Here is a 7,558-nt window from a genome sequence, read left to right as displayed (position 1 = left end):
TTTTAATAAAATTCACATAACGTGTAAATAGTGTTGAATTGTTTATTAAAATGTTGCGCACAATCTTGGCTGATATGCATAAAACCATTATATTTCATGACACTGCATGAAAAAGAAATTGACTTATCGCATAATACCAGAACCAGAGACATATATATATATTGTATCTAATATCTCTGCCAGAACTAAAAAATAAACTACAGTAAGCTAGTCCACATACACATAAGAGGGTATGGATGTGAATTAACAGAATAGAGATCAAAGGACAAAGAAAAAAAGGAATAAAGAATAGTGAAAGAAAGAGAATAATGGAAAAAAAGTGTAAGTTATTAAAAATATAACTAAAAAAAGAAGACAGAAAAAAGACACCCCTCCGAGACGAGCCTTACATGCACTGTTTTTACCCAAGGTTAATTTGACGGCGGCTCATTTTATGTTGGCTTAGAAATAAACATAATTGACAAGTTTCCTTCCCCTGCATTCTTGATCCCACATGTAAACAGCAAGGTGATTTCAAAAAGACATTGATACATCATTACAACACTTGCCGTCAGTATTTGAATATATTGATTAAGAAGGTATAGAAGATTAATGCACGCACACTATTATCCACCACTGGCCTAAATAGTTAGTCCGCAAACAACGAGGGTCATAAAAACCCAGCACTTTAAACACAGCCACCGGCATGGTGTGAATCTGAAAGCTTCCCACTATCCATTTCTACCCATAGAAAACTTTTGCCTTTCATTTATCAAAAATGAAATATGTTGATATTAATGGTATATAAGAATTATTGGGGAATTCAAACCATTCCTATTGTAAGTGATAAAACTAAATTTATATCAGGGTGATTGAAATGAGGAAAAAAAAGGGGGGATCAGGAGTTCGGGGCCCCCTGTTTGGGAAAAGAATTGGTTGATTATATATGGAATCACTGAGTCATGGCAGGAGCAGACCCCTCTTAGGCAGTCAGTGGGCCCCACTTATGAACAATTCTAGATCCACCACTGTGGTCATGGTGGTCTTCAGTTGTGTTATCTTTTTAAAAAAAAATTACACCTGTATACTGTATATTCTTTAGTGTAAATCAAGGGAAAATACTGTGAACTATCTGTGCATTGGGGCTTATTAAAAGGTATTTAGGGGGAAGAAAGACAGGAGGGTGAGTCCATGGGAGGTAATCCCCTCCCCTTTCAATTTGAGAATATGCTATTATCTTGTAAACAGTCCAGATCCCCATTCCTAAACCATATATATTCTTGAATGGGACGATAAAACAAATCAAATGAAATTAAAAGGAGGTCTTTGGGGTTACCCCACCCTGTTCAATTTGAGAATGTGCTATTATCTTGTGAACGATCCAGATCCCCACCCCTAAACCATATATATTCTTGTCGGGGACAATAAAATTAATAATGAAATAAAATAAAAGTGAAGTCCCACCCCCTCTAGTTTGAAAACTTGTAAACGGTCAAGATCCCCACCCCTAAACCATATTTATATATTCTTGTAAAGAACAATAAAACAAATTAAAGGAAATATAGGGAGAGTCCATGGGGTTCACCCCCACCCCACATGTTTGAGAAACTTTTAAATGGTTGAGATCCCCTGTCATCCAGTGGTTAGGTGAAAAAATTTCAGCATACCTGATCCCCACCCTCAAACCATATATATTCTTGTATGAGACAGTAAAACAAATCAAATGAATATAGGACCATCCCCTTTGTCTTGGGTTGGGAACACCCCCCTTTTTTAAAATGGCTGGATCAGCCCCGGCATACCATCTAGCTAGATATAAAGGCTTTAAAAATATGAAATCAAACAAGGAAATTAACAGTGTAGGCAACTGTTGTGAATTTAAAAATAAGTCTTTTACATATATAACAATGTTAAGTTTTTTGTGCATTTATTTTTGCTTATCATATTTTCAATAATGGACAAAATTGCACGATGAATATTGTAATTAAGAAAAATCAGCATACATGATTTAAAATGGGAAGTGGAAACTGGGAATTTGACAAAGAGACAACAACCCAATCAAAGAGCAGACAACGGCCGAAGGTCACCTATGGGTCTTCAATGCAGTGAGAAAAATTTGGCACTGGTCTTCAGCTCATAAATATGTATCAGAAATGAAAACGAGATACAGCTTTCAGTTGTATAAATAAAAACCTCACAATAAGTTCTGAATATCAGAATATACAGTATTGCAAGATTCTCTCAAAATGTACACATAGAGCTGAAAAACTGTCAGTGACTGTAAAATTAATCATGCTTACATTAAAGTCCATGGAGTCCATCTTAATATGCATACTCTCGTACAAAGGAATATAAGTATGCAATAGACATGAAGTTTTCAAAAATAAGAGTATCTATGCCATTAATTTACGACAAGATCTTAATCAAGTAATAATTTCGGTTTGTTTAAATATTTCGGAGGTTAGTATGACCTCCTCTTTGGTGATGATGTTTTCGTTTTAAAGTTGGGAAAATTGTTTGTACATGTACCAATAAAAATAAAAACACAAAGTCAATCTAGAATTATGTTTTTATCATTTTTTTATGTTTAGGTTGTCAACAAGATGAAAAGGACAAGTATGCAGTTCAAAATTCAAAATGTGGATAAGTTGAGGTTCTAGGTCTTACCTTTGCAGATTTTCATATTTTGCATGAATGAATTCAAAGGTTATATGATGGACAGCAGAGAAAGAAAAAAAAAACTTTTCAATTATCCTGCTCCTGGATAAATGTAAAACATCTTGTTTTTCGGTAAGTTGTATGCTCTGTTTTGATAGTGTTAGTGCATTCATCTTTCCAGTCTTTCCTCTAAATTGTAAGTTTTTGGTGAGTGTTCACCATGAATTTCAGTAAGTAACTTGTGGATTTACATGTATATACTCAAAATTTAGTACTAATACTAATGGGATTATAGCATGACATCATGCCAAATGCTTGTTAATCATGTTTATGTTCCAGAACATACAAGTATTTGGACTGTACGCATACAGTCTGCCCAATTTTAAGAAGTTGGTCAAGTTTATTACAAACAAATGTGCAGTACAGATCAACATAACTGAAATCTTTAATAGATTAATACAAAAAGTTTAATTGCAGTTAAAAATAAACCACAGGTTTGGTCGAGCCGGTACCAGACAGTACAAGTATACTTAAATGGTCTGACTGTACACATATGGTGGGACTGTAAGTTCTGGACTGTAAAAGTAAGATCCAAATACTGATATGGTCTGGAACATTTATACATGTCTTTAAATTAATATCAAACACATTGCTGTTTTTGAACTTGGTAATAAGTTATTTGATAAAACTATAATGTTTTGGGATATCAAAATCAAAAATATCCCATTTTTATATTTAATAAAGAAGAAGCTTATTGATGTATGTTTAAATGTATATTAAAATGAGACAGCAAGCCAACAACACAAAAAATAAGGATAAAACATACCTATTTTTTTTGTATCAATGTTATAATTTCCAATATGTTCAAAGAGTTCAAGGTATTTTTTCATTGAAATAAAACACAAATTGAAATCTGTCTGAACTTCAAAAGCTTAAAGAAATATTGTTTCTGTTGTCTGCATTTTGTATAATATATTGCAAATTCTTGTGAATAATGGAATGTTATTATAGTTGTCTAAAGTTTTAACATTGATCTTTATACTGTATATATTCATAAATTATTGCGTGCATTTATTATTGCGATTCTGTCATTTTAGACTTAAATGCGATTTTAAATTTTACGATTTTGAGAAAATTCCTGTTTAATCCATATAAAATATTTCATAATGCGAGTTTAAATTATTGCGTTAACAACTCCGTTGCATTTTTCGCAACAACAAAAACTTGCATTAATTCCGAATTTACAGTATATATATATATTATGTATATAACTTGGGAAAATACCCAAATGTTATAAAGAAGAATAAATTAATTGATTGTTATATGATATTAGAATAGGAAGATGTGGTATATTGCGAATTTTACAACCCTCCATCAGAGACAAAAGGATGTAGGCCGTTAGCAACTGATGACACTGGACAACCTTTAACAATCATTAAATCCATACCGCATAGCTATTTTTATTGAAAATCATATTATTGCTACATGTATGAAAACAATTTTATACAATCCATTACTTTAGATTTTATTGGTTCTTTTTCAGAAGGATTGAAATTCACCACCTAGAATAAATGGAGAAAACATAGAAACAAGACCAGAATAAATTCAAAGTTGGATCAGTTATTATTTTCATCACTCAGTCAATGATTTGAAGTTCTTTTAAAAATTCAAAAAAATATTGAAACCACAATAATGTCAAAGTTCTGTGCTGAATGTCCATCAAACAATGCTGGATAATAAGAAACTATTAATGTTTTGTGTTGAGGGATATTTTGAAAAAAAATAGATTTTACTTAAATAGCTACTAGTATGTTAAGCCTAACAATAGAGTTTTTATTGATTTCAAATGGCAAATAATTGTGTTTCAAGAAAGTATTCTATAATTCATGAATAAACATATATTGATACTTACATTATCTGCTTTGTTGTTTAAAAGTTTAGTTTTTAATAGTTTAAGAACAATATGCTAAATTAACATTTCCCAAGAAAAAAAGATTTTCAATTAAAAAGATTCATCTTTTAATAATTTACTACCAAATAGATACATTGTAACATACACATTACTGTTTATTTATATCTATATATTTACAATTAGAATCCCATAGGATTTTAATTTGTCCCATGGGATATTAAAAATCCCATGGGATAATAAAAATCCCATGGGATTTTTTTTGTCCCATGGGACAACAAATATCCCATGGGACTTCAATAATCCCATGGGACAAAAAAAAATCCCATGGGATTTAACCAAAATCCCATGGGATAATGGTAAATCCCATGGGATTTTGCCCTGTCCCATGGGATATTGAAAATCCCATGTTTTTATAATTCAAATTACAAAATAAATCTGAAAGTAACTGTAGAAAACCAATGAAATTATTGAATCCCATGTAATTCTGCACATTTTGGTTATATACATGATATTGTAGCTCTTATTTGAGGCGGCGGCGGATTTGCAAATGAGTGTTTTGCAAATTAAAAGTGTCCAGTGTTCTTGGTCATTTCACTGACTCCAAACTGATTTGACAAACAATTATATTACAACCATTCAACCACTATTTAACTTAAGAACAAGCTTAAAAAATCCTAGGTTTCTGAAACACCTAGTCCTGAGACAACTAGTTTAGAAGCACCTAGTCTCCGGAGCACCTAAGTCACCAGATTATTACAAGCTATCTGTTCGAGGGACTGCGACCATTCCCGAGGAAAATTACAGAGTCGGAACAACCCGGTAGCTTCTAATAATTGTAATACTTAGTCTCCGAAGCACCAAAGTCACCAGACTATTACAAACCACCTGTTCGAGGGACTGCGACCATTCCCGAGGGAAATTACAGTATCGGAACAACGCGGTAGCTTGCAACAATCGTAAAGACTTCAAAAACCGCTTGTTTCAAAACCACAACGCTTTCAACTCAACTAGGTTTACAAACTTCTCAATTCTAATTTCTTTATTTGCTGGTATTTCCTTCCCGATGTTTAACCACCAACGGCCAAATAACAAGAGAGCGAACTTACGCAATGAATCGGTTTCTTCATATACCATGAGCGCGGACCTCGAAGAGAGCACCCTAGTAACAATTAACGCGTCTCATAACAAACCAAGGATAAAAGAATGATCCTATATGTATTTATCGTTAACGCATTATTCAAACGGGTAATCTATTATAGATAACAATTCAACGATAAATTACAAATATTGTCTTATGCCTAAACTGCATTTTTGTCACAGTATCATGAACAGTAAAAAGTTGAATTCTCTCAAAGTTAAGCCAAATATAAATTACAAAAATATGATTATAGATTAAAAGAACACAAGTAAAAGCACAATTAAGACAACAACAAAAACAAACCAGAAATTAAACAATCCCAATATTTTAATTTAAATAAAAAACCACAGCAAAAAAAAATGTTGCAATCTAAATACTAATTCTGGACAGGACTACCTATTGAACCCCCTATATCGTTTTTCCGTAAACAGATGGGGTTCAAAAGAAAATATTTCCATTTTCTCTGATTACTTCTGACGTGTTGGGGCACCATGCACCTATTCCAACACGATACTTGATTCCTCCATTACATAAACACCTTAGTCATTATATCAGTAGTTGCCACTTATATATATGTAACTTTATTTTACATGCATGGCGACAGAAATAAGGTCAATTGAAAATCAGAACAATTGTTTGAGAACGAGGATGTGTTCATTCCATGTTATAAATTCACTTAAGCACTAATAATTGAAGATTAATGGGAAAATTTGGCATAAATATAATTCAAAGCTCATCTACGGAGTATTGATTGATAGATGATATAGACAGGAAACTTCTAAACAGGAATAGATTATTTCATCTAAATGACTACTCAGCTTTTACAGACTCACTCCATTCTAAATCAAATCTAAACGGGAAATTAAATTCCAGAAAATTGGCCCTAATTTGACAATTTTTAACGACGCCTATATCTTGAACAAATTAATAATCTTGATGAATGCAAGGCGAACGAGTTTTATTTAGAGTCAAGGGTGTACTGCTTGTCATAAAGATGTTGACGTTAATGAAATGGCACCGTCGTTTCTGACTGACGTAAATGACTGCTTGGGAGAAATGAAAACGAAAATAAGTTTGCAAGTAATGTCATCGCAAACAAATAAATCAATAGAATATTCTATGAATATCTGAAACTTGAAAAGGGGGTTAACGCAATTCGTACGGGAAACCGTAATTAACAAAATGTTAAATGTTACTAGTAAATTAAATAATCAAGGACTCGGGATATTTCTAATAATTCTGCGCCGTCTAGCTGAACGTACTTATTAAAAAAAACGTAATAAGTGATATTTGATAGTTTATCTTTTGATACATATTACATTCATGGGAAATTTTACGTCTTACAGAGTTGAAATGCTCATAAAACTTTACGAAGGGCATTTTGAGTGACACTTTGGAAGATGAACAGTTGGAACAGTTGCATATCTAAAATTATTTTTTCTTAAGTTATTATCTTTGTACTTTCTGTATCCCAAGTTACACATGAAGAGTAGTCTGTCTTATAGCAGCAACCATTTGATTTTCCGGGGAGGGGGGGGGGGAGCTATGGATTGTTTTGGGGAAAAAAGTTTGTTTCCTGTTTTCGAGAAAAAAAATATTTGTTTTTGACCCTGAGTTGTTTCATTGGCAATCATACCACATCTTCTTCTTTTATATTAATTCAGATCATTTTTCAAAAAAAACTTTTTACTAAGGTTATATGTAGCTGAAAACAATCAATATGTTCGTTCTCTTTTCGTGTATTCTTTATATTTAGAGCATGTGTTATAAGGTATATTCGGAAAACTGAGCTGATTTATATATTTTGATTTATGAGATTCAAAAAAACATTGATCTATGATAAAAGAGGTACAGTTTGTAAGAAATAAGAA

The 7,558-nt window shown here is 32.3% G+C and overlaps 1 long non-coding RNA gene across 1 annotated transcript; it reads left to right on the top strand.

Moving 5' to 3' along the window:
• The first annotated feature begins 482 nt into the window (after positions 1 to 482).
• On the top strand, positions 483 to 4,248 carry LOC134727294 (uncharacterized). The gene is made up of 3 exons (XR_010108753.1): positions 483 to 578; positions 2,571 to 2,769; positions 4,181 to 4,248. It is a non-coding gene; the product is annotated as an uncharacterized LOC134727294 (long non-coding RNA).
• Positions 4,249 to 7,558: the final 3,310 nt, after the last annotated feature.

This window comes from Mytilus trossulus, chromosome 7 (genome assembly GCF_036588685.1).
Source record: "Mytilus trossulus isolate FHL-02 chromosome 7, PNRI_Mtr1.1.1.hap1, whole genome shotgun sequence".
Classification (NCBI taxonomy): domain Eukaryota; kingdom Metazoa; phylum Mollusca; class Bivalvia; order Mytilida; family Mytilidae; genus Mytilus; species Mytilus trossulus.
The sequence above is the reverse complement of the archived record's forward strand: the minus strand, read 5'-3'. Positions and strand labels throughout refer to the sequence as shown.